This window comes from Ailuropoda melanoleuca, chromosome 5 (assembly GCF_002007445.2).
Source record: "Ailuropoda melanoleuca isolate Jingjing chromosome 5, ASM200744v2, whole genome shotgun sequence".
NCBI classification, from domain to species: Eukaryota; Metazoa; Chordata; class Mammalia; order Carnivora; family Ursidae; genus Ailuropoda; species Ailuropoda melanoleuca.
In genome coordinates, this window is record NC_048222.1 from 116,375,083 (window position 1) to 116,402,894 (window position 27,812).

Here is a 27,812-nt window from a genome sequence, read left to right on the forward strand (position 1 = left end):
AGAACGTTTACAGGTAAGTTTAATCTTCACAGGCAAGAGAGAGAAGTATCTTCCCTGGGGCTTTACCAGCCCCCATAAGTTTCACCCACCCCAGAGAATTTCCAATTCTCTTTTCAGTTCACTAATCATAAATATTAACAAATAGAGATCATTGATTGGAGGTAGGCTGTAATAGGAAAGGTAGGCCAAATGCACAACAGGAATATGTAAAAAGGAATGTTGAGAAAACAATTCAGGGATAAAAAAAATTTGGATAGTTTATTAATGTACTCAGAGAAATAAGAGTGGATATTATAAGCCATGAAACAAAAGGAGTGTTCAGAGAGCTTAAAAAGACATAAATGTATGTCTGTGCTCAGTAATTATTTTAAAATACTCATTTGAAATGTTGGAAGATAAAATTGAAAGTTGGAAAATAGAAAAATTGGTGAGAAATACTTGAGAGAAGTTAGGGAAATTAGAGGACCAGTGTTCCATTTCCTGAAAACAATATTTCTAAAATACAAAAAAAAAAAAAAAAAAAAAAAGAACAGGGCAGTGTGAATTATCAAAGAAATCATCTCAAATTGAAATTCTGGAAAACTGAAGCGCAATAAAGAGAGGGTCCTAAAAGTTTCCAGAGAGGGAAAAGATAGAGGTCACATGAAAAGGATCAGGGATGTACTGTATGGTGACTAACATAATATAATAAAAAAAAATTTTTTTAAAGTAACATCAATATTAAGCAAATATTGAAAATTTTAAAAAATAAAATAAAATAAAGGATCAGGAATAAGAGTGGCCTAAGATATCTTGATATCATAGGCTACCAGGAGAAAATAAAAAGCACCTTCAAAATCCTGAGGGAAATTGTTTGTAAATATAATTAAATGAAAAGCAATTAAATATGGTGATAGAAAAAATGTTTTGCAGACATTTAGTCTCAAAATTTTCTTCATTGGCTCTTAGGATGTTACTGGTTGATACACTTCACCAAATTAAAGAAGTAAACCAGGAAGGAAAAAAAAGAAACCTACGTAACCTAGGAAGAAAATCCAATGTGAAATGAGGAGAGAGACATCTCAAGGATGAGAGAGGAAGAGGCTCAGTCACAAGCTCAAGAGGAGTCAGCCAAGATTGGAGACTCCTAGCAACCCTGAGGAAAGATTTCCCTTAAGAAATTAAGTAGATGAAGTATCTGACCATTCAAATGTATTAAAGGGGGGTTGATACTAACAGAAGAGATTTTAGAGTGTTAGCGAAAAGTTCTGAGATAGCTGAGCAAATTATAAGTAAAAATGTTTGTCTGGAAACCAAAGTTCTGACAGAAGGGAAACACCACCTTGATACATATTAAGGCTAAACTGCCACTGGTCTTCACACCCTTCTTTACCATATCAACCCTGAATATTAAAGTAATGACATTACGTTATAAACATATTTTGAGAAGGGGGTGAGAAGTGTGAAGTGTGTGTGAGTGCACACAGAAACAGTGGTTTGAAACATGGAGAACAAGAGAGAATTTAGTTGTTAATTTTCATAGTAGGAAGCCAATAGATGTTGGCTTAAAAAAAAATCACAGAGTAGCACTGTAAGCATAATATTTATAGATATGAAGATAAATGTCTAAAGAAAGAGCTGAAATCAGAATGGGATGAAAGCATGTGACTGCTATTGCTCTAATAGGCTTTATAGATCCATTTGATTGTTGAAACTATGCTAAAAATACAAATTAAAGAAAAAGAATGGCTATTCCTCAGTATTTGGTATTACTGAACAATATTAAGTTATCCCTGAGGCACTGGCCTTCAGAAATGTTGATTTTCAGAGAATAACTGAACTTTCCAAAAAACATTCTTTTAAAATAATTCATATACAACTATATTTTTTAATTGGGTATGTTCCTCCTGGGTTTGACAAAATTCAGGCTATAGTAACCACTTTGATAGTATGATAATAAAGCCAGCTTCTTAATTTAGGTCATAGAATTTTATGCTTAAAAGAAACATTTGAAATTAGAGATGAGGAAACTAAGGTCCAGAGGAATTAGTGACAGAAGTGGAACTATTTTCAGTTAATTATTAAAAGTGCGTGTCAACAGAGATAAACAGAAAGGGTCGTAATACAGAAGNAGAGATAAACAGAAAGGGTCGTAATACTATGGAATCAGACTGATCTGGTTTCACATTCTGTTCCTACCTCTTATCAGTGAGATAATATCTGACAAATTATTTGATCTCTCTTAGAGATGAGAGATGATAGTTTATTGGATTAAATGAGATAACGTATATAAGATGTATCTCTGGCATAGAACACTCAATAAATATAACTTTATTACCAATAAAGAGTATACATCTGTGATGTGGATAAAATAAGGGGAGTTGTGTTCTAATCGGGGTGACCATATAACTGATCATGTGAAATAGACTCATGAGAATGAGAAAGGGTACCATTAACAATAATGCCTAGAACACAGGGCTTTGTGAGGGGTTTGGGGGCCATTTTCTGGTACTTACTTAAATTACAGATTTTTGTCCAGTTTTACTGAGATATTACTGTAAGATACTTAAAATATACAATATGATAATATTGATTTAATGCATGTATGTATTGTGAAAGGATTCCCTCACATTCAGTTAATTAACTGATGCATCCATCATCTCAATTATTTACTTTTTTTCTTTTGGTGTGAATATTTAAGTTCTATTCTCAGCAGATTTCAATTACATAATACAGTGTTATCAACTGTAGTCACCACATTATATGTTAGACTTTAGATCTCAAGCTTTATTCGTCTTATAACTCTAAGTGTGTACTCTTTTATTAGCCTCTCCTTTTTCCCCAGCCCTGTCTGGGTTTTTGTTTGTTTGTTTACTATCTGTTTCTTTCAGTTTGATAACATTTTTTTTAAAAGATTCTACATATAAGTGATACATTGCAGTATGCAGTATTTATCTTTCTCTTCCTGGCTTATTTCACTTAGCATAATGCCTTCCAGGTTCATCCATGTTGTCACAAATGACAGGATTTCCCTCTTTTTTTAAGACTGAATCATATTCCATTGTATGTATGTATATACGTGTGTGTGTGTGTATATGTAAATATATACACACTATTTTCTTTATCCATTCATCCGTCAGCAGATATTTAGGTTGTTTCCATACCTTGGCTGCTGTGAATAATGCTGCTATGAGCAATGGAATACAGATAACTCTTCAAGATAATGATTTGATTCCTTTTGAACAAACACCTCAAAATGGGATTGCTAGGGGGCGCCTGGATGGCTCAGTCGGTTAAGTGCTTGATTCTTGATTTTGGCTCAGTTCCTGCTCTCAGGGTCCTGAGATTGAGCCCCAAGTCAGGCTCTGCACTGGGTGTGGAGCCTGCTTAAGATTCTCTCCCCCTTTCCTTCTGCCCCATTCCTTGAGTGGTTGCATACATGTGCACACGTGTGTGTGTGCACTCTCTCACTCTCTCTCAAGAAAAAAAAAAGAGAAATGGGATTGCTGGATCGTATGATAGTTCAATTTTTTTTTTTACTTAGATGTAATTGACATATAGCATATAGTTTTATGTGTGCAGCATAATGCCTTCTATATGATTCTATATTTGTATATGCTGAGAAATGATCACCACAATGTCCTGTTAACATCCATCACCAAACATAGTTATAATATTTTACTTATGAAGATTTACTCTTAAGAAAATTTCAAATCTACAGTACAGTATTATGAACGGTATGTCACCATGTTGTACGTTCTATCCCCATGACTTATGTATTTTATAAATGGAGGTTTGTACCTTTTGACCACTTTCACCCATTTTGCTCACTCCTTACCCCCACCTCTGGCAACCACCAATCTGTTCTTTGTAACTGTGAATTTTGTTTTGTTTTTTGTTCACTTGTTTGTCTGTTTTTTATATTCCACACATAAATGAGATCATGCACTATTTATCTTTCTCTGTCTGATTTATGTCACTAAGCATAATGCCTTCATGTTCCATGTTGTTGCAAATGGCAATATTTCCTCCATTGTGGGTATATATGTATATATACATTTTCCAAGCATTTCCAAATACCAGTGTCAAGGAGATTTTCCCCTATGTTTCCTTCTATGATTTTTATGGTTTCAGGTCTTATGTTCAAGTTTTGGTCAGTCTGAGTATGTTTGTGTACGATGTAAAATAGAGTTTCAGTTTCATTCTGTTGCATGTGGCTATATAGTTTTCCCAATGCCATTTATTGAAGAGATTATCCTTTACACATGGTATAATCTTAGCTCCTTTGTTTAAAATTAATTGACCATATATGTATGGGTTCACTTCTGGGCTCTATTCTGTTCCATTGATCTGTGAATATGTTTTTGTGCCAATCTTGGTACAAAAGATTATAATAATCTTTTGATTATTATAGCTTCAATTACATGTTGTGATTACTATAGCTTTGTAATATAACTTAATATCAAGAAGTGTGGGGGCGCCTGGGTGGCACAGCGGTTAAGCGTCTGCCTTCGGCTCAGGGAGTGATCCCGGCGTTCTGGGATCGAGCCCCACGTCAGGCTCCTCTGCTATGAGCCTGCTTCTTCTTCTCCCTCTCCCCCCGCTTGTGTTCCCTCTCTCGCTTGCTGTTTCTATCTCTTTCGAATAAATAAAAAATTAAAAAAAAAATCTTAAAAAAAAAATATCAGGAAGTGTGATGCCTCCAGCTTTGTTGCAAGTCAGAAAGGAAGAAACAGAATCATCTCTATTTGCAGGTGATGTAATATTATATGTAGAAAACCCTAAAGACTGCACCTAAAAAAACTGTTAGAACTAATAAACAATATCAGTAAAGTTGCAGGGCACAAAACTAATATATAAAAATCATTTGCATCTCTATATGCCAACCAAGAACTATCAGAAAGAGAAATTTAAAAAGCAATCCTATTTTCAATTGCATCAAAAAGAATAAAATACCTAGTAATAATTTTAACCAAGTAATTGAAAGACCTGTACACTGAAAACTGAGACATTAATGAAAGAAATTGAAAACAATACAAAGAAATGAAAAAAAAAAGCCATATTCATGAATTAGGAGAATTAATATTGTTAAAATGCCCATCCTTCCAAAGCAACCTACAGATTCCATGCAATCCCTATCAAAATACCAAAGTCGTTTTTCAGGGAACTGAAAAAACAATCCTAAGATTTGTAGAGAACCACAAAAGACTCTGAATACCCAGACCACTTGTTTAAAAGGGGACACTGGGACGTCAAGCGTTCTTGTTATGAAGTAGTGGGATTAACACAGAAAATGTGTGAGAGACTATTTGGTGGGCAAAATGGGAGAAATCTGAGCGGTAGGTGAGCACAGTACCTGCAACGAGTTGGAGACAATTGCCAAATATTTCACTAATCATAACCTGGGAAGATGTGCCCGTGGAGGGAAAAAGTCTGAAAAGTGAGATAATTGAGGCATCTGAAGATAGAGGGGAAACAGGGCCTACAAAGAGAGTGCAATTGGCTGATTACTGTCAAGTTGCCTTGATGGCTTACAGAGGGATAATAAGAAGCTGAGGACCAGCAATTAAAGTCTAGAGGTAGGAGTCAGAGCAGCCTTTTGGTAGTTTGAAGGTGGCTTTTGTTTGTTGCAGAGAAATTGAAGGCACAGCTGATAGCAAACTGAAGGTTGGAGAGCTCCAAAGACATTTAGATGCTTAGGAAAAATGATCTAGTATGCTAAGGTCAGGTTTCTAGATGGAAGAGCTTTGGACTGAACCATGACATATGAGACAGAAATACCTCTATTTTTGCCCGAAGTATATTGTCTCTACAGACCCTCCTGAGCCCTTAGGGCTTGGGGGAGGTTCTCACTCTTCCCTAGTAAGAACTAGCATATCATCTGTGCTAAAGACGCTGAAGAAACTTCTCGGGAGAGTAGGTAGAGGAGTTTCCTAAGAAGCTGTGCTCAACTCCTCTTCTGGAAAGTAGGAGAATAACTAGGTGACAGGAGGTGAAGATTATTGTATACCCAGACAACTGTAAGAAATAGCTACCATGTACAGGACTCAGGAGACTACCTCTGAGATTGGAATTTGATAAAGGAGTTAGAATATAAAACAGATTAAAGAAGAATTCATTGACTTTGGAGCACTTCCTGGGGACACAGTATTTAACATCCTGGCAAAGATACTGAGGAATGGAGTGAACACACTGCTGGGGTGACTTTGAGAAGCCCTGAAAAAGCAATGGTTAGTGCCGAGGGATGTGAAAATGATTAAGTTGCCCTGGCAGAGAGTAGAGCAAGATCTAGGGCTGAAGCTAAGTGGACATGTTGCAGTGGATATATTATATGAAGCAAAAAAAAACCACTACAAGATTGTGTTGGGCGTGAAGGTCCAGAGGACACGTGAAGAGCACCAGCATCACTATGGAGTTCATTTCTTCTGCAGACCAGGACTAAGAGTAGGGGAGGAGTTGGGTCAGAGAGCTGAGTTCCACATTGGGATGATTAGACCCCAGAGTAATAGGGACCAGGTAGCACCGCTTAGCCACAAAATAGGCCAGGACACTGAAATTACGATGAGAAGCAGCAAGGTTGGAGGGGTAGAGAAAGGATTGACCCACAAAAAAACTGTGAAAGTTGTTCATAGAATGTGGTGTTCTGAGGCGCAAAATAGAAAGGCAGCTGGAAAGGGTGTTATTTAGCATCCACAACTAGAAAGAGGCAAGAATTAGAGGCGCTGGAAACTGAAAATATGATTTTTTATTTAGGTCTCAGTCCTGAGTCAATTTTTAAACTTGAAATCTATTGACTGAACTGGTCTGTAAGTTCCTAAAATGGAGGAACTTGCAACACTGCAATGAGTATATATGAGAGTAATTCCTCCAGGCCTTACCCAAAGGAAACTATGGTCATTTACTCAGGTCCACTGGAGAAAGTGGTTCTTACACATTTTGAAGATTATTGGACATAAAGTCTGAGTTGGCATTGATACCTGGAGACCTGAAGTATCATCATGGTCTCACTCATAATGGAGATTTATTGGGACGAGGCAGTAAATGGAGTCTTGGCTGAAGCGCAGCTCACAGTAGGCCTCCTTAGTCTACATCCCCTCTCAGCGGTCATTTTCCAACTTCCTGAGTGTAATACTGGAATTGATATACTTGGCAGTTGGAATAAACCTCACATTGGGTACTTGGCCTTTGGGGAACGCCAAGTGGAAACCTTAAAAAATGACTTCAAAGAAGTACATCAAAAGAAGTAGTATATCCTGGGCGGGGCGGGGGGCATGGCAAATATGAGTTCTACCAGTAAAAACCTAAAGTATCAGGAATAATGTTCCTTATCTTATGATTTCTTTCACTAATCTGGTACCTGCAGAAATTGGGTAGGTCATAGAAAATGACTGTAGACCATTGCAAGCTCAACCAAATGAAAGCCCCAATCACAGCTGCTCTGATGGGTGTGGAATTATTGCTAGAGAAGATTTATAAGGTCACGGGTGTATGATATGCAGCTGTTCTGGTTAGCCAAGAGGATCAGAAACAGTTTGCATTTGTCTATGATGGACCACAGAATTCACTGACAGTGTTGCATAAGTGATATGTTAGCTCTGCTACCTTCTGTCATATTCTGAAGAGGATTGTACAGCCTTGAATCCCATAGGATATCACACAGATGCATTAAAATGAAGGCATCACGTTGACCAGCCAGGATGAACAAAGGATAGCTAACTTATTAGAGCTTTGTTCTATCACACATATGCTCCAAAGGATAGAATTAAGATTCAGTGACCTGTCACTCCAGTCAGTTTTTATTCAAAGGCATGTCAATCTCTAGCCACAATGAATGAAACACAGCTTTTGATAGACCTCTTTGAGTTCTTGAGGCAACATATTCCAAGCCTAGGAATACTGCTTCTGACATACTGGTTGATACTGATTTGAATGTCAGAGGCTACCAAATCTTGAGTGGCACTTAGAGCACAAAAGGGCTCAGCGGTAGTTCTAGGCTGTAGGGAAAGCTGTTCTGCCACTAGGTCCATATGACACCCAAGCCCTATGGTATTAGAAATGTCAGTGATTGGAAAAATACATAGTAGGTGGTATTTGTCAAGCCCCTGTGGAAAAATGACAACAAAGTCCCCTGGGGTTCTATTTGTGTGCCTTTCTAGAAATAGCTCTGTCATGTTGCTGGGATTCTGTGGAGATGGAACACTAGGTGGCAGGCCACCAAGTGACCATGCTTTACTACCCGGATTCTGTCAGACATTCCACTATGGTCTGAATGTTTGTGTGTCCCCAAAATTCATATGTCAAAATCCTAACTCTTGAAGGTGATGGTATTACAAGATGAGGTCTTTGGGAGGTGATTTAGTTAGGAGAGTGAAACCTTCATGAATGGGATCAGTGCTCTTATGAAAGAGGCTCCAGAGAGATCCTTGGCCTAATATGACATATAAGGATACAATGAAAGTCTGTAACTTGAAAGAGGGACCTCACCTAACCATGCTGACACCCTGATGTTGGACTTCCAGTCTCCAGAACTGTGAGAAATTTCTATTGTTTGTAAACTATCTGGTTAGTGGTATTTTGTTATAGCAGTGCAAACAGGCTAAGACCCCCTCCAAGTCATAAAGTTGGATAGGTTCAAAGAGCAGTTCATCCTAAAATGGAAATTGAACAGGAAGAGTAGACATGGACAAGCTGAGTGAGCAAGGATCCCAGACCCCAGGCCCTCCACTCCAGTTGCACCAGATCCATTTCCCTAGTTCTCATCTATGATGACTATACTGGAGGGGAGACGGGGCAGGGAGAAAGAAGTCCATACTAGGAGCTAACAGAGGAGGACATTTCCAACAACTTCTGATCTTGGATAGGTCAGTTTGATTTGAAGGCAAAAGCTAAGATTGGATGGTGGCTATATGACGGTCGTATTCGGGGGTGATTTTGAAAGACAGTGAGGAAAATACCTTCCCATTAGGCAGAACTGTGAGTATTACACCTGGCTACCCACTTTATGTGGAAGAAAAAAAATGGCTGAAGATGAGAATATGTGCATATTCCTGGCAGTTACCAATGACTTGATTGTCGGGTCCTGGGCCTGAAGAGAAAATTACTGCTACATCAGATATCTAAATATTATAGTTTACTGAGGATTTGTAGCCAAAATTATATAGCTTTCAACTTGCCAAAAAGGGATATTTAATAAACTCATCACATTTAGAGAGTTCTTTCCATGTGAATTTCAGTTTTCAATCTGGATTTTAAAATATGTATCTTTAAGTAGGTTGTAACTTTTCAGCCATATTTTGTGGCACTTTTCTTGTATGTGTTAGTGTGTAAGAGAAAAGTAAACAGAATTTTTTCCTCCTCTTGATGGAAAAAAACAGTTGCCATAAACCACTACATGCTTGTATTTCTTCCATTGTGAAATCTTGAAAAGGAAGATGCCAGAGTGTGATGACATATATGTTGCCACCAAATACTTTAATTATCACATTTCTTCATGGAGCTTAGTATTTTCTTTTAAGCGGCCACCACAGAGTGGGATGTCAGTGATCCAAAAAATTAGGCTTGCCTCAATATGCTTAATATCATGATTTCTTCAAGCATCTGTTAAAGTTTCATTTTTTTTCATTTTAATTTTCTTGTTAGGTTAATTTTTTGTTAGTCAGGAGCATTATTTTCAGACTTTCAGAGTTGACATACTTACATATGCTGTATAACCACGCATGTTTTCTGTGTAACAGATGGGCAAATCACATATTTCTCAAAGCATTTTCATCTTCTTGTTGAATATTTCCATACAACCTGATTGTACTTCATTGTGAACACCAAAGGAGATATTTTCTCGAATGTGTGCCTAGTATAAAGGTGCCTAACATGAAATATTTGAGTTTTCATGCATACCTTAAATGTAGTAATTCCTATAAGTATGGATGTTTTAAGGATTAGTAACCCTCATTGTTTTATAAAACCATTATATGTGAAGTTTCAGAGTAGTTTTGTCCCTGTGTAAGCTTTTGTTCCTGTACTGGAGACATTTGATCACTTTTCCTCAATTTTAAGCAAAGAGATTAAATTATTTCAATAACCTAACTAGTCCTTTGGTAATATTTGTCCCTTCCATGCTTTCATACCTACCACTTCCTATTTAAAATTTCTAAAGTGTATGTCCAAAGCTTTTAATGACATCTTAATGCATCCTGCTTAAGGGTAAAAATCTTAGCACAACATTCAAGAACGCAAATGAAATATCCTTAGCTCACATTTTCTAGCCACATCTAGTATTAGTGAGTATTTTATGTGATAAAACAGTGGGGGCATTCAGTTCCCCATTTTTCTCCATGCCCTAAAACCTAGTCTCAGGCCTCTCTGTTTCTTCAAAGTACCTACCACACTTTGTAAGATGTAATGGAAATATAAATGTCATGGGTTGAAAACTAGATGTTACCTTTTCAGCTGCATGAAAAAGCTATTTAAAAAATGTGGGTAACCTATTGGACTATAACCTTGAATCCGAGGCCTTGAATCCAATCCACTCTTTGCCGAAGATTGAGCATTCTTTTTTTTTTTTTTTCCTTTTCCTTTTCCTTTTTCTTTTTTTGCAAGCTTTGGACAAACAGACATTTACAGGGTCTTTATTTTTTAATTTTAATTTATTTTTTTAAATTTTTTGTCCTTTTCGTCTGTTGCAAGTTTTTATTTAAATTCTAGTTCATTAACATATAGTGTAATATTTGTTTCAGGAGTAGAATTTAGTGATTTATCACTTACATATAGCACCCAGTGCCTATCACAAGTGCCCACCTAATCTCCATCACCCATCTAGACCATCCCCTGCCCACCTCCCCCTCCGCCAGCCCTCAGTTTGTTCTCTATAGTTAAGTCTTATGGTTTGCCTCCTCCCCCTTTTTTCTCCTTCTTCTATGTTCAACTGTTTTGTTTCTTAAATTCCATATATGGGTGAAATCATATGGCATTTGTCTTTCTCTGACTGACTTATTTCTCTTAGCATAATACTCTCTAGCTCCAACCACATTGTTGCAAATGGAAAGATTTCATTCTTTTTTGATGGCTGAGTAATATTCCATTGTGTGTGTGTGTGTGTGTGTGTATAAATACATACCACCTCTTCTTTATCCATTCATCAATCAATGGATATTTGGGCTCTTTCCATAATTATTGTTGATAATACTGCTATAAACAATGGGGTGCACATACTCCTTAGAATCTGCATTTTTGTATCTTTTGGGTAAATACCTAGTAGTGCAGTTGCTGGGTCATAGGGTAGTTCTATTTTTAACTTTTTGAGGAACCTCCATATTGTTTTCAGGAGTGGCTGCACTAGTTTGCATTCTCACCAACAAGAGTGTTCCCCCTTCTCTGCATCCTCTCCAACATCTGTTGTTTCCTGTGTTGTTAATTTTAGGCATTCTGACAGGTGTGAGGTGGTATCTCATTGTGGTTTTGATTTGCATTTCCCTGATGATGAGTGATGTTGAGCATCTTTTCATGTGTCTGTTAGCCATCTGCATGTCTTCTTTGGAAAAACTTCTATTCATATCTTAACTGGATTATTTGTTTCTTGGGTGTTGAGTTCTATCAGTTCTTTATATATTTTGGATACTAACCCTTTGTCAGATATGTTATTTGCAAATATATTCTCCCATTCCGTAGATTGCTTTTTAGTTTTGTTGATTGTTTCCTGTGCAAAAGCCTTTCATCTCGATGAAGTCCCAATAGTTTATTTTTGCTTTTGTTTCCCTAAAGATTCAGCATTCTGATTAAAGAACACTTTGGTGGGAGATGGAGAGTCTTAGTCCTTCAGAAGGAGAAAATGTCTGGTTTTGATCACATCCATTTCAGAGTAATAAATACAACTGAAAAAGAACTCACGATTATGATCAGGCATTTTATGGGTAAATTGCCTTTTGTGACCTTCTTGAAAAAGTGAACAATAGTCCACAATACTACTTACATAATAATAATAAAAAACAACCTGAGCTCCAAATGCTTGAAACAAAAGAATGTTTTTTAATACAACCTTTTTATAAGATGAGGATTGCCTTTGTTTTCAGTAACCTACACTCAGAGGATTCTATTTTAACTTAGAGAAGAGATAGTCTTAAGTGATGGTTGTCATTAACAATATGACAGAGACAACTGGGAAGCGTATCTATGCATTAATTGCAAAGCAGCGAGGGCTCAGGTTCTTTACAGTATGCTCTCTACTCTTCATGAAATCTTATTAGCATATGTTTTGATGATGATTCATCTCCTTTCCACACTAGTAATGTACCATGTCATTCATCACTAAGATTAATGCTTATCCATTTATTTATTCACCATACATATTTTGAATCTCTTCATACCAGTCGCAGAAGATGCAGGAAAGAACAAGATGCTCTCTGCATGAAACAGCCTCTAGAACATTAAGATAAGCTAATAAATATGGACTCACATACATTTTTGCAGTGCAATATGATGAGTTCTTTTTTTTTAAGATTTTATTTATTTATTTGAGAGAGAGATGAACGTGAGTGGGGGGAGGAACATAGGGAGAGGGACAGGCAGACTCCATGCTGAGCAGGGAGTCCAACAGGGGGCTCGATCCTCCATCCCAGGACCCTGAGATCATGACCTGAACCGAGATCATGACCTGAGCTGTATCAGATGCTTAACAGACTGAGCCACAAGGCACCCCATGGTAAATCCAATAATAAGCATGATAAATATATAGCACTATCACAAATGTAGTAATTAACTCTGTGTATGTATGTAAAGAAGCTTTTCTAATTATCCATGCCAAGCTGATTAGTAGTACTCTAAGGAGATAAAATGTGTGTGTTTGAGTATGTATGTGTGTGTGTATAATTATTCCTAGCTGAAGAAATATTATATATAAAAGAATGGAGGTATACAATATCTATTCCACTAAAACATGAATTAAGTTTAAAGGAAATGAGGCAAAAAGTTTAAATAGGGACCATATCAAAAAAGGGTTTTGTAAGCTAACTACAGGGCTTTAGAACATAAACAATTATGAGTCATAAGCATCAGGGGAACCAGGCTAAGTTTTTCGTTTTAAAAAATCAATTTGGTGAAAATGCAAAGAGTAAACAAGAAGGAGAGGTCAAGACTAGAAGCAAGAGGTTATGAAAAATTTGCAAGAGAGTAGATAAGAGATTCAGTTAACAAGTAAAAGAAAAGATTAATGGATAGATTTGATAAATAGCAAGGAAAAGCCTTTGCAGGTCTTGACCAATTTGATGTGGGGGAAATGGATGGGGAAGGATCTAATGTGACTTAAGTTTCTCTTTGGGAATTAGAAAGCCAAGAAAAAGGGAATTCAAGAAAAAGAATACATTCAGGGAAACTATGATTAGTTGAAATAGAAATGATGCACTTGAAATGTTTCTGGGATACCTTAGTCAATAATTAGTAAGTTATTTAATCTACTAAGTTTCGTAGACATTACTATGAGTGGTCTAGGCTAGAATAAAGATTTAGTAGCTATTGTTGAAAAAAATTGGGCAAAATCATAAGAGGTTGTTAATGTTTTAAAAAGAGATTTTAAAGGATTAGTTGCAAAGACATTAACATTTTGGAGAAAGACAATGAAAGAGGATCAACTTTTTAAAAACTAAGAGAATGAAAGCAGAGGTAAGAGAAGAATCAGGAAAGCACATTTCTGTGGGTTCAGAAAATTGAAAAAGAAAGAATGTAAAACTCACCTGAAAGGTCAAGTAAAGTAAAAAAAAAAAAAAAAAAAATCCCACTGAAGTTGGCAGTCAGGTCATTGTGTAGATGCTAGATTGCCATGCCTTATGAATTACAGTGGGCATGTGAAAACTATTCAAGATGTGTGCCTGAAATGGAAAGAAAAGGAATAGCAAGAGTGCAAGGAGGATCATTTTATGGGGCAGAAACTTGAACAGATTATAGTATAACATGAAGAAACTGGTAGAGAGGTAGAGATTTCAACACAGGAAAAAGAGGACACAATGGAATACATTTCTTGAGCTGGAAATTGGATGAGTTCATGTACTCAGCTTTCAACAATGAGATATCAGAAGAAGAAAATATCATATGGATGCTGAAGGAATAATAAAATGGATAGTTCATAGACTTTTCTTAATGCCAAAACAGGTGTTCAGAAAAGTCTCTAAAGAATAAGGGACATATGTTGACCAGAAAGAACTAATAACCAGTATTATGGCATCAGCTAAGTTAGGAAATCACGAGTTTTTATTTAAACCATGTTGTTAAATAAAATTACTTTTTCTTGTATCACTCAATTTCTCCAATATAAGATTATAGATACCACTTATTAGGTCCATTTCAGGGCTGATGGATTGAATATTGAGATCCACAGATCAAAATGTTATAAATGATCTGTGTGTGTTTGTATTATACGTATATATACACGTATATATTCTCTCATTTTCTCCCCTTATGCACATGTATATACACACATATGTACAGATATGTGTATGTATATATATATGTGTGTGTATGTGTGTGTATATATATGTATGTGTATATATATATGTATATGTACATGTGTGTATGTTTATGACATGAAATTTCCAAAGACAGTCAGGCAACATGAGGCTTATATAACATCTGAGCTAAGGAGAGAGGTAGGTATCAGAGGAAGCCATTAACAGGGAGGTGAGAGATGTTTGGAAAACAAAAGTGCCTTCTTGTGCAGATAAATCTCCTAGGTAAAAAGGAATCTCTATTAATAGATCCCTTCCTGGTACAGGTCCTCTGTCTAAATTTTTTTTAGGCAGTTGGGGAGGCCATGAAGTTTCTTCCTGAGTTTTTTGTGTCTTGATTGTTTTCACCTCAAAATACTAGACATGCCTTTTGTCCCATCTAGGGGCAGCCTACTCTAGGCCTCTACAGTACACACACACACACAGACACACACACTGCTTTCAAGTATTTAGTTAGCCAACCGATACTTATTTGACTGCACCATTGATAACAGTACATGCAAAATAATTTAAAGAGAATTTTAATATACATTTTATTTGGTAACATGTTTAAACAGTGGACTTGGAGAAAAATAGATCTTTGGATCACTAGTCCAGGGCAATTTCAACTCCGCGACATTCACTCATCCAGCTGCCTATTAAATTTATTTCTTGTTTTCAGCAGGATATGGTTAGTGAATGTTAACCAAAGAATACTTTTTTTTTTTTTAAAGGAAGCTCAAATAAGCCACAGGATTTGAAAACCCAGTATGAAACCTAGCACATGAATATATTCATTATTCTTTTCAATCATCTTCTTTACATTTTTTTTGCAGAATCTGCTGAGACCTCTTTAAAATGTGGCCTTTGACACTGTAAGAACCAAAATGTCGCTTTTAAAATATTTCCCACTCTTTGATCAACAAAGCCAAAGAAGGTCTGTAATATTATAGCACTACTGCTTATCATAACAAGTTTTTCATGTGTACTTTTCAATTAAGTAAATCAAAATTTCTTCATCATTTATGTTATCATTCCAAACTTAAAATAAATCTCTTGATTTTGGTACTTCCTACTGAGAAGGAAAATGAAGATTATTCCATCGCACACACAAAATGGCTCTGCTGCAAATCGTATACATCGGAATGATGAGTAAAGAAATTGAAGAGCTGTATTAACAAATTATAAAATAAAGAGTCCACTTTTGTTGGGAAGTGTATCTAGGTTGGTCTTGTTAATCGGAAATAATGAAAACCCCAGAGCTGAACTTTATAGACCTATCACTTTGTATAGCCAAAATATTTTAAGCAATGCAATCTTAAAACCACGTGTATTAAACATATCAAAACATTTATTAACCAGCAGGATTACAGTAGTGTTGAATTTATCAAACCAAGAGAATCTTCTTACTAAAACATTCTCAGATTTAGAAGAAATTCCCTAAAGTATTTTTTCTAAAATCATAGTGGTAAAGGAACCTCCAGTCTTTCCTCCCTCCCTCCCTTTCTTTAGTCCCTCCTTTTCTTCTCCCTTTCTCTCAGTTTCTCTCCTCCTTTCTAAACTTTCCAATCCAATGTAAACAAATACTTTTGTGAAATACAATATGTTTGTTACCGATCCCTGCCAACTTTTTATCATATCTCTTTATTTGTGCCACAAAGTCCTCATCCTCTCACTTCCCAAAGCCCGTGTCTCTGTAATTACCCCATTCTTGTCTCCAATACTGTGAAATACTGTGAAGAATCTGAGATTTCACTCTACTTGCAAGCTCACAAGCTGGCCTGCCAATTTCATGGATGCTGGGGGAAACATCAGACTCCCTGGTCAAAGACAAAGGACTAATTATTCATAGCATAGTAAACATCAGAGCAACAAGCTTCCAACATTTTCCCTTATCCCAAGTCCCACTGGGAAGCACAAATTGGCCCTGATGGGCTACATTACAGACACGAACCTTGTATTTAGAGTACCCAGATCTTTTATAATGGGGATAAGCCAGTTCATCCTTTCTCTTGCGGGAGTTATTATCTTTATTATACCAGACCAAAACCATGCTTGCTTTTTGTTCTAGAGGGAGACACTATCTTTAACTTCCAAGGCTTTTTGCTATACAAACATCCTTAAAAAGACAGCCTGGAATAAAAGCAATAGGTGCTTCTGCTCACAAAATGTAAAGAAAGGTGAGATCTATGGAGAATTGGCTACCAACACTAGGTTTTGTTTCAGATTTTTAAAAATAATTTCTAGGTGACTGGGATTATTGTCACCCACCGTATTTCTCTAACTTAACATAATGTTTTTTGTACTTCCACCTGCAAGTGAATGGGTCTTACCTACTGTTACGTATCTTTTATGCTGTCAGTGGACATACCCGTCTATAAAATCTCGGGCACCTCGGACACGTTTAGACAATGGTCAGTCCTCTTGACTCTGTCCTGCAGAGAATGTAGGTGATGCTTGCATGTTTGCTTTCTGGGGATTTTTTGTATGTTATTTTGTTCTGCTTTTGCTAAAGAGTTGGCATACTCAACCTATTTCTTTATCTAAGAACCAGTCACTCAATATGAGATCCTTACACATATCAATATGATTTGATATCTTTATTGTGTGGGTACACACATTATTTATAAAATATTTTTATAGATTTATATTTGTATAGCTTATTTATATATAACATATGTCCTTATATCTTTATGAACATATATTATACAAAATATTTTTTAACCTCATTCATTCTCTTTAATCCTAAGTCTCACTTTTTCTGCAGCCAGACCAGTCCCAGTGATGAGAATTTTGTGGAGGTGTGTATTTAATTGTATAATGTTTACTTTTTCTATTGCTTCGTCTTGTTACATGGCCCTTTATATTTAACTTTACTTTATTATTAATGTGTTTTTATTAGTTTCAGAACAGCAGGGATAAAGTGATAATGGCTGCTTAATTTCTTTGGTACATTGGCTAGTGGAGCACTGGTGTATTAAGATGGTAAATAAGTATTGTTTGGTCATTTGATTATGTTGCAGTGTTTTGTCAATATTCAGAGAAAGCAGAGAATGTCTTCTATTGAGAGGATATAATTCTCATTTCTTTAAAAGAAGTGTTTTTGTGATGGTCTCATCTGCCAAAGGGCTATATATTCTAAGCCATATTAGGGCTCTGTGGGGAATAAACAATACACTTCAGATGTTTTAACCTTTAATTGGTATTGAGACACCATGGCAGAGAAATATCCACATAAATAACTCATGATGGAAATGAGCTTGAAAAAGCAAAATTGGAAGTGGAGCTGCAGCTGGAGAAGACAGAAAAAAATAAGTGTTTTTTTTTTTTCTGAAAATTGAACAACACTATTGCATTTATTCCATTAAAAACAATTTATATGTCTTTTAAAAATGTTATTATCTGTATAAATTATGAATACAATATGTGTTTATTTAATCTAGTAAATCAACGCAAAGTGTAAAGCAAATGTTCTTATCCCTCTTTCCACCATACTGAATTAACTAATGATAACAGTATGACTTGTATTTTTCTATACCTTTATGGATTCTCATTGGAACATAAGTAAAAAAAAATATGCAAACTTATAGACATGGTTTATTATTATAGTTGTTTGTAATGAAGTTATATACATTTATGCATATATTTTTACAATTTATATAACTTGAATTTAAACATACAACATCTATTTTTCTCAGTAAATTCAGATTTGAAATAACTATTCAACAACATTGATGATTGTTGTTGTTTTTTTTCTTTTTGCTGCTATGAATATATAAAATCCTTGCACATAAAAACCCTTGCAGTAAAAATTCTCATACTTATGTTAAGTCTTGGCTATTTTCTTTTCTTTTTTTTAATTCAATTTTTTTATTATGATATGTTCGTCACCATACATTTCTATAAGGTTATTTTAAATATAGGATTTCTGGGTCAAAGATTATGGTATTTTAAATTTTGACAGCTATTGACAGATTTTTTTTTATGCCAATTCCCAGATTACTTCCAAAGGTTCCCCACATTTCTACTTCATTCATCTCTATGAGAATTCTAATCACTAGATGCTATTCCTTCTTAAATTTTTTGTCAAATTAATGTGCTACATTACTTTATTTAATATGTATTTCTCTAACTACTATGATTAAGCACTTTCTCATATGCTGTTGGCCATTAGTCTCCTTTGGCCAATGTTATTTATTACTGATTATTTGTCTTTTAATTAGTTTGCATTTGTTATTTTTATGGGAAGCATAAATCCATATTTGTTATTTTTATGGTAAGTTTTAATTCCTTGTTTATCATTTGTGCTGCAAATACTTCCCAAGTTAACATTTTTTTATATACTTGTTTTTGGTGTTTCTTGCCAGTACAAATGATGTGTAGTGCCATACACCTTCTATTTTGCTTATGGCAGCTGAAATTTCTATATTGCTTAGGATGATTCACCCATTTCTAATATTTTGAAGTTAATAAATGCTTGTACCATTACAGATATGAGGCAATTGAATTTATAAAAGAATTTATGTGGACTAGGCTTAGAGTTGAGTTGCTATGTGAGTTTGGGGAAATTTCAGAGTCCCTTTGTAATACCCTTTCTTATACTTATTTTTCCAGGATTTTAAATTGGCAATAAGACAAAATATGTCTATATTTATGGCCAGGCTTATATGTATCTATACCTAGATCTATATTCATATTTATCTCTAGCAGAAGCACCTACTACGTTCCAAATACTAAAGTAGTTTTTTTACACAATGCTTATAACAACCATAATGCACTATGAGGGAAGTCCCTTGAACCACTCATCAAAATTACTTGAAGTGTTACTTGAAAATCAAAGATTTCACCAGTGAATGGGGTGAGGATCCCCACCACATTGGTAAGGAGATTGGCTAATCTTCCAGTGTTAATCCATATGTGCAGATAGTAAATAGAATGGAACTCACCAGAACAGAATGCTTTAGTTGCTCACCCATAGGTGACCTGCTTTTCATTTGTTTGATTTTCTCTTGGTATAACAGAGAGATCTCTACATCTAGTCTTTCTCTCCTCCAGGTATTTCAGATTTACAGTAAAATGAGATCCAGCTTCCTATTGAATTCTTTGATCAACTGCTCATATATAGTTAGTTATATATATGGCAAGCATAAGTATAAAACTGTACCTATGTATTTAAAACTCATCATTTTCTGTTTGAAACTCTTCAGTGTCTTCCTTTTGCATTTAGGATAACATATGGACTCTTTACCTTTGTTGACAAAACCCTACATCTTCTCTCACTAGCTTATTTCTCCCACCCGTGTCACGTCACTCTCTTCTTTGTTCAATCTTCTCTAGACACACAGGCCTTCTTTTGATTCTTCAAAAACAGCAAGCTTATTCCTTCTGACTTGCCTGAGATTATTTTCCAGTGCTCCTTTTCATGTATCAGCCTAAACACCCTCCTCAGAAAATTCCTATTTATACAATCTGAAGTGGACACTAGTCACTTTTTAGTGCTTCTTATTTTTAACTCCCTGCATGCCAACATAGTTTTATGTGTGTGTGTGTGTGTGTGTGTCTTGTCTCCCCCAAATAGATCCCTTGAATTCCCAAGAGAAGAATTTAAACATTGCCTAGGTTTTCACAATTAAGTGATGAAATTGGCATTCAAGAGTGTATATACTAAATCCAATGCCCGTGTATAAATCAGTATTTTGTATGTGTTAAGAAGAATGTAGTCAAGAATGTGAGATATTGCCAAGAAGAGTAGTTGAGCGAGTTAAATGCTAACTAGGGTTTATATGGTTTAGTAAAAAAGTCATTGAAATTTGCAAAAGCTGTTTATTTCCCTGATGTGATAAGGGCAGACACCAAATGTATTCAACTGAGGATTGAGAAGTAAACAAATTTTGAGAGAATCCATGCAGAGACAAAGTTTGTCTAAGAATGAAAGGAAATGTCTGAGATAGGAAAACCTTGAGTCTTAAGTGTTGATCGGCAGGAGCCAAAAAAAGAGTCTGAGGGTTGAAGGGTGGTGAGAGGGATAGTCCCATGTGCCAGGGTCTCATGAAGATGGAGGGAATGGAAGTGAATGACAAGGCTAAATGAACAGATTTAGCATAGTTAGAAAGAAAGAAAGAAAGAAAGAAAGAAAGAAAGAAAGAAAGAAAGAAAGAAAGAAAGAAAGAGAAAGAAAGAAAGAAAGAAAGAAAGAAAGAAAGAAGGCAGGCAGTTTGGCATAGTGAGTAACAATATGTAGAACTGAACCACCTAATTTAAACTTTGATGCACACCAGTTTCCTTCACCGTGAAATGGAATATGTGATAGCTATTTTGAAGGTTGTTGTCCTATTTGAGAAAATCAGAATAAAATACACATATGTACTTGGGATGTAATAGGAACTCAGTAAGCGGTAACTATCACTATGGAGTAGTTGAACAGTTTACCCAAAGTAATTTCCATGATAAGTGCTGACCAAGACTTGAACTCTAGTACCAAGCCCAGTGACTTAATTACCATCTACTCTGTCCTTCAGGATACAGTGCTACCTAGATACAACCATTGTTTTTCTTAAAAGGGAGCATGTTTTCTAGTACCTATAAACACAGACGTGCCAACCCTTCAGACGCTGCTGATACAACGTTTCACCTGAGGTGTTTGAAGGGAAGGAGAACATGAGTAAATATGTGCTAGGAATGCTTCACTTAGAATATCATTGATTGTAGTTATCCAGAGGGATGCTGAACTCCTACTCAGCAATACCATGGGATTAATTCAGCCACATACACAGAGGACAGCTATCTGACTTGAAGAAAATGATTCAATTGTAGGCTGTCATATTTGCCCCTCTAATAAATACATGGTTGGTGGCAAGTGAGATTTCCTCATGAAAAGGAAATATCAATTAAAGTGTCAAGATCAGAAGATAGCAAATATGTTGCACATTCCACATTATATCTGGCCCTGCTTTTGCCCTGCTTGATACTATATCTACATCTATGTGTCTTCTTCTTTCTAAGAGTATGGACTTCAGGGTCAGTCCCAACAGGAATTAATTTTGACCTACACTTTATCAATTTTGGAATTTTGGCGGTACCTGGGTGGCTCAGTCCATTAGGCGTCTCCCTTTGGCTCAGGTCATGATCTTGGGGTCCTGAGACCAAGCCCCGCATCCGATCCCTGCTCAGTGGGGGGTCTGCTTCTCCCTCTCCCTCTGCCCTTCCTCCCCTCCACTCGTGTCCTTTCTCTCTCAAATAAGTAAATAAAATATAAAAATCCCTGGAATTTTTGACAGAATCCAAGGCCTGTTTGAGCTTCGAGTTATTCATTTATAATAAGTGGAATTAAAACCTGCGCCGCATCATAGTGTGGCTGATAAAGTAAAATTGAATACTGTAAGTATCATGCCTTATATGCATGAAGGTAAGCTGTATGCCTTGGAGAGCTGTCTTTCTCCCTTTGTTCATTTAATCTAATCATGGAATTGTAACTAGGCCTTCAATGAAGACACTCTCAAATGTATATTTCTAGTTTCGTATTTCCAATTGCATAGTTTTTTTTTTTTTAAAGATTTTATTTATTTATTCGACAGAGATAGAGACAGCCAGCGAGAGAGGGAACACAAGCAGGGGGAGTGGGAGAGGAAGAAGCAGGCTCATAGCAGAGGCGCCTGATATGGGGCTCGCTCCCATAACGCCGGGATCACGCCCTGAGCGGAAGGCAGACGCTTAACCGCTGTGCCACCCAGGCGCCCCATCCAATTGCATAGTTTTTTTCTTCAAGGCACAAAGCAAATACCATACTCCTAATCGTAACATTATTAGCAAACCATAACAATAAACTTTCCTCCTTTAAATCTTCTAGTGTCTTATTTTTCTCATTGATATTTTTCATTTTTACCCTAATCCCTCTTTCTGAATATAGACTTTGTAAGTAAGAATTCATACCCAAATCATTTTTACTCAGGCATAATTATTAATACAATGCCCAATATCATACCAGGTTGGCACATTAGAAATGTCTTAACAGAAAGAAGTTACATAAAACCCAGAAAATATATTTATTAATTATGGGTACCAATGAAAACTAAAATGTAGATTTGAACATCAGATGTGAAAATACCTTTCAATAGCCCAATACAAGGGGAAAATGATGTACATTTTTAACTGTGGTACATTATTTACATAGGTTTGTTTTGTTTCTTTTAATGTAAAACAGTCACCACTTTCATATAACCACATAATTTTGAGATAGAGAATATTTATTTTTTTATCACTCAAATATTTCAGGTAAATAATCTCTTCTTTATTTATTTCTACAGTGCCATAACAATACCATTTATTTCCTAGAACAGCAGACTTATTTTCTGTTTATAATATATAATTCCTCTTCATAAGTTTGATTCATTATCAGCATATTCCATATTTATAAGCCCCTTACATTGTCATTCATAACAGATAAAAAAATTGCATTTTTTCTTAAAGATTCTAATAACTCATAGTACTTCTTGTATTGATGGTCAATGTCATGCTACTTCTAACTACCCATAGAAAGCCAAACAAATTTGGATGTGACTTGCCGATCCTCAAGTCTATATTCCACCAAAGAGTCATTCTAATATTTTCTGATCTCTATCTTCACGTTAGGTATTTTTATGGCATGTAGAGATTATTAACAAAGTTATTTCAAATACACTGAAGAAAGGAACTGTAGACATAGATGATGTTATTGAGTGACAAGTTATTCTAAATTGAAAAATCTTAAAATGTGATTAAAAATAATAAAAAATAAAATGTGATTAAGTGTGCTTTTAGGAACTATATGTTTTTTAGTTTATTAAATCAAATTAAACTAATTTAATAAACTTTAAAAAGTTCTCATTTAGTAAATATACGTGCTGCTAATTTTCTAATCTTTAAGGTTTCAAACATTATATACTGACATTAATTCTAATCTTTAGGTGTAAAAGATAAAAGCAATGAAAAATTTAGTTTTACAAAATAACTTGGTTCCTTTCTAGAAACAAGTCATACCATTTTTAGGTTAAAACACAAACCTATAATTATCTTTATGGACTGCATGAAATTGGAAGTATAATGAGGAAAATATTCTTACTCAGTTAAACTTTTCCATTGGTTAAACCAAACACAAAATAAATATGAGTTTTTAGCTACCTTTTAAAAACAGAGTAATCCCACAAGAATTTATTGTTTGAAATGGTCAAGTCTGTTTCACCAGATACCTTTCCTAATCCTTCATGCTTACTATGCTTAAAAATTGAATCTGCTTCAGAAGTTTTAGGATACTTATTTTATAATAGATATGGTTAAATATACATATATATGTATATGTGTGTATATATATATGTTGGAAGTATAGAAATATCAGTAGAGAATAAATGTAGTATCTACACTAAGCAAACTTAAAAATGATTAGTCTTAATCACAGGTACAAATTAAATTTCTGAAATTATAATTGAGTCAGAGACCTGGTTTTTATCAACTCTATATAGTGTTACCCAATCATAATATTTTATGATAATGAAAAATAATCTTCAAAATTAATATTTACGTATATACTTAATTATTATAAATGTCTACTTCAAAGGTGATAATATCAATAACACTGGATTTATCGATATGCAGCAATTTAGATAAACCTGAGATGTATAGTTTATAATAGGATAACAATTTCCTGAAGTAGTTTCTTGATTTTAATAAACTATGAGATCCACAGGGGCATGAAGTCTGTTCATTTTTTTTTTTTTTACGGTTGTAGCTTTAAGTTTTAACATTGTGTCCAAACCAAAAAACGTGATAAATATACATAAAATAAATGTATGATTGGATTTGGAAATGATGCTTCATTTATTCTGATTTTTTAATAAAGGATTTTAACACCATATATGAAGTCCCAATTATTATTACTAAGACGTGAATTTAAAAACACCAAGATCAATAACTACCTTAAAAAAGATTTTAAAGAAACTGTGACTCAAAACTTCGTCAGTATGCGCCTAGCCTCAAGAGACAAATAAGTCCTTTCTGAGGACGTATAATTAAAAAGGGTTTAAAGGGAAGCTCTAATTTTCCACGGAAATAAATTCCACAAATTGACAGCTGTCCAGTTATATCTGGGTTCACAGGCTCTCTATAAGGAACTTACTTTTTGTTGAGTTTTCTACAAATAATTTAGACTCAATTTTAAACTGTCACTTGCTCGCCCCACCTCCCCAATTAAGGCAGCAACTGAAAAACCAAGATGTATTTCTTCAGGTTTTGGATTTATAATCAGCATTTTCTCTCTTGGACAAATGCCCAGTTCTTGCCTTCTAGAATAGCAAGGGAAACGGAATTACTAGCTTATGTTGATTGTTAAAGCCTAAGTAATTCCCAGGCTAAACAATTCAAGTAACCCTGGAAAAGTTAATTTAATAAGGGCAAGAACCAAGTTAGAAGATCACAGGGAAAGATATTTTGTCTTTCAAAAAATTTTTAAAAGTTATTGCTAGCAACAGTTTTGTGGTACTACCTCAGGTTGGATGTCTTGAGATCTCTGACAAGCCATACAATATCCTGCAAGCCAGGTCCTGGTCTGAGCAATCTGATAGCCCCTTATTCTTCCTAAGTGAAAGTGCAATGTGTGACTATAAATACAGCTTTTTATAAACATGCCTAAATTTACTTCATCAAAGGAGTGTTGTCCTTCAAAGTGGACATCTTAGGAGAAGGTCTATTTATTCCATTACACAAAGAATTTGGAAAACTTCTTGTGTATTCTTGCAAATATGTGAGTCATGCAGAAACAAAAATCAATCTTAGAACTATTAAAAACACAGACTATTTTGGGGCTAAAAACGGCACGGCCCAATTCCATCACTTACATTTTTCATGAGTCTTGGTTCCAAATGAGCTCCATCTTTTTTGTCAAATGAAATCCGAATTTAAAGTATAAAAGTCCGGTGCTACTGGGTGAGTCAATAAAATATACCACAGACTATAGAGCTACTTCCAAAAGAGCTTTTCCAAAATGCCTAAAGGGATGGGACTATCACTGAACTGGTACTATAAACTCTCAAGTGTCTACTTGGATACAAGCTTAAAAAGTTAGCCAACATATATTTTTAAATCATACTCCATAAATGATGGGTACACAGTAAATGTAAGAATCCCTTACATTTTTCTTGAGTTTTAAAATACATAATAAATAATAACATGGCACCCTAAGAAATAACTTTGTGAATTTCTATGCATCTATTGTAAAATGCTTATGGTTTTGAATGGGAATCAATAAACAAATGTCTGGCTCTTCATTGTGCCCACACGATTAATCAGAAGCAGAGCAGTAGAATGAATAGAAAGTAGAATAAATCTGCTACCAATATTTTAGACAAAATACCGAAGTCCCCCCAAGGGAACTAAAAAGGAATGGTTTATATGTAAAAATGGGCAAGGAGTGATATACGGAGGGATTTTTCCAATGAAAAATTAAGGGCTGTCTTCAGAGAAAATAATTTCCTCTTCCTCAAATATAGCTTTAAATTAGAAGTCAAACTATCTTGCAGAAGCATGAAATATTCCAGACAATTTTCTTCAAATTTTAAAATCCATTAACTAAAGGAAATTATTGATTTGTATTTCATTTTCAATTGCCAAAAATATAGGCAAAACTATTTCCTTCTTTTGCATTTTCCAGATTTTGAAATGATTATATTTCCTGAAAGTAAACTCTAAATAAAACCAGATAAATATGCTCAACATATGCGAGTTTGATCTTAAACCCCTTTCAGATTTCAGTTTACCTGCAGGATATCATATATTACACCTAAAAGTTAATATATACAGGGATACCTTGTACCTGGAATCAATAAATGGAATTAATTCCCCCACAGTAGAAGACCTTAATCTCATTACTGGAAATTCTCTACTTTTCTGCCACTCAGTCTTAGAGAAGCATAGATTCAAATGCTAGACTCTTAAAACCATCACATACATGAATCATGTAATCTACAACAAATATTGAGCACCTACTGTGCACAAGGCCCTATATCGGATAGGATACAGAGAAATAGTTCATGACCTCGAGGATTACAATATATACAGCTGATAAAAAAAAAGACCTAGACAAGAAGTCTATTGGGTTTTTTATTGCAGTACAATCCTCTGAAACTATGTAAAAATTTATTTCGAAACAGGATGGATAAAGCATTTATAAGGATATCAAACAAATGAGAGAATAGTAAAAAAAAAAAACTGAAAAGCTTCTAGAAAACATACTTTTCTGTTCTAAGCATTAGCTATTATGACATAATTTCCTAAGGATGAATTCTAATCAGAAAATGGTTAAGTTGTACGCTTTACTTTGCAAATTCAGTGTATATTATTGACTAATTGAGTGAAGAAAGGTTAAAGCAGAAAAAAAAAAAAGGACAATACCAAATGACTCAAAATTGGCCCTTGAAAACATAGGCAATGGGTTATTTTACAGCTAAAATCCAATCGTTATTACAAAAGAATAATTTCACAACTGTCATGGCATTAAAATGACTTTGACAAGCGTTACAGCATTAAACATATTAAAGAATAGAAAAGATTTATATCTTTTTATTCGGTGCTTAAGGGAAAAAACAGACAAATGGTTTGGCTTTTGTTTATAGCCCCAATTATCCTAAGCACTTGGTTTAATTTGTTCTCTTCCTGATTAAATCTAGATATATAAAGATCTGATGGGAATGCATGTTTCTTTTAAATGTTGATTGAGAATGAAGCCAAAATGATATATGGGATTTTTTCATTAAACTGGTATTTTATGCTTTTATTGAAAAACACAAATTTTATATCTTGTGGCCAAAGAATTAACAGTTAATGTATTTACCTTCTGTGTGAAATGTCTGAGCAATTATTTAACAAAGTACACGTATATAGATTGTTGAATTATTAACATCTTGAGTTCAAAACAGAGCTCAGAATTGATACAGGTGTATGTGGTAATGTGGTTCAGCATACCAATAATTGAGAATTCAAAGTAAATTTGATCATTTCATGTAAAGTTCTATTTATGATTATTTGGATTTAGGGGTGGGAACAAAGAACAAGTCTATGTTTGTTTTATAAAATTTACACACTGAGATCTCAAAGAAAGAGTAAAATTTCTTTACTGGCAGAAAAATACTGACTGTGAAGTATTTTAGTTTCTAGTGTTAATAAGTTTCATCTTACTAAGTACATAGAGCCCCTGAATGAACAAGAATCCAGCTCCCGCTTCCAGTATATAGACTTAAAAGTATTTTAGCCGTAGAAGAAAGAACTTATTTCTGATATAAAAACTTAGGGCATGCTTTTGATCCACAGATTCAGGAAGCCACCCATATGAGTTCTGAGAGC

The 27,812-nt window shown here is 35.0% G+C and overlaps 1 long non-coding RNA gene across 1 annotated transcript; it reads left to right on the forward strand.

The window, feature by feature from the left end:
• LOC109490746 lies at positions 1–27,812 on the forward strand. Its single transcript, XR_002144130.1, has 3 exons — positions 1–13; positions 17,215–17,248; positions 27,780–27,812. It is a non-coding gene; the product is annotated as an uncharacterized LOC109490746 (long non-coding RNA).